The 1,392-nt window shown below is 33.3% G+C and overlaps 1 protein-coding gene across 1 annotated transcript in view; it reads left to right on the forward strand.

The window, feature by feature from the left end:
• The window catches only part of LOC106869299 (matrix metalloproteinase-14), a 28,828-nt gene that overhangs the window by 14,716 nt on the left and 12,720 nt on the right, over nucleotides 1-1,392 (forward strand). The window lies entirely within an intron of this gene.

A 1,392-nucleotide genomic window follows, 5' to 3' on the forward strand; every position in this document is an offset into this window, starting at 1 on the left:
TATTATTATTATTATTATTATTATTATTATTATTATTATTATTACTTAGGAAGCGAGCTGGCAGAATCGTTAGCGCACCGGACGAAATGTTTAGTGGTATTTCGCCTGTTGCTAGGTTCTCAGTTCAAATTCCGCCAAGGTCGACTTTGCCTTTTATACTTTCGAGGTCGATAGATTAAGTACTAGTGAAACACTGGGGTCGATGTAATCAACTAGTCCCCTCCCCCAAGATTTCAGGCCTTGTGCCTTTAGCAAAAAAGGATTATTATTATTGTTGTTGTTGTTATTATTATTATCATCATTATTATTGTACTACTATGACAACTAATAAAGATTTACATTATTGAACACAAGAAATAAACTTACAGATTAGAATTAATCCACACATTTCTTACTCTCTAAAAACAAAATCTATCCTTTATACCCCAATAAGTTTGCAACTAACTTCTACCGAAATGCTGAATTTGTTTTAAATGTTATGAACAAATCTATTCTTATCAGATAACACAAGCTAGCCACAAAAGACAAAAACTGAACAAAACCCATTGGCTAATCGATTCGTTCCTGCAAGCCCCTATATAACGGAAACGTTTACCCCATTTTCTCCAAGTTGCATTTACCTACTTACTGAGAACCTATACTTCGTTACAGAAGTTTGTGTTATAGACCATGAAATACTTTGCCACACCACCGTCACACTTCACACATGTGGCTCGTATCCACCGATAGATGTAGACATCAAATGACAAGGGAAACATAAAGACATCACCTTCATTGTAAAAGAGTATCTTCAAAAATATTAACTTATTTAAATATTTTATATGAAAATTGTTCATATGCTTTTCTTTTCTTTTCTTCATCTACATAGCCTTTGCATATGAAATAAGTGTTTATAAAGACGTATGCTCTTCCATACACACTACATACATGTAGGTCTATGACATGACGTAGTGATTAGTATATTCGACTCACGATCATAGAGTCGAGGTTCTATTCCTGGAGTGAGCGATGTACTGTTACCTTGAGCAAGGCACTTATTTTCCCGTTACTCCAGTCTAGTCAGCTGAAATTTTTAGCAGTCAAGTGCCAGTGCAACTCCCTCCATCTGTAATAATTTTGATGTTCTGCTGCGCCAGATGTAAGAGGGCCAAGAGGATATATATGTCTGATCGCAAATACACAGTAAAATAAAATATTTTACGAAAGAATGGTGCATGATACGAAGTCAAAATCACGATTGACGGAGATAAAAATATAATATAAGACAATATATATACAACATATATATTATATATAAACGTATATTATATAGTTAACAAATCCAGTAGCGACAGAATATAGATATGTTTGTGTGTGTATGTGCATGTAAATAAATAAATATATATATATATA

The sequence above is a fragment of the Octopus bimaculoides genome, chromosome 3, assembly GCF_001194135.2.
Source record: "Octopus bimaculoides isolate UCB-OBI-ISO-001 chromosome 3, ASM119413v2, whole genome shotgun sequence".
Classification (NCBI taxonomy): Eukaryota; Metazoa; Mollusca; class Cephalopoda; order Octopoda; family Octopodidae; genus Octopus; species Octopus bimaculoides.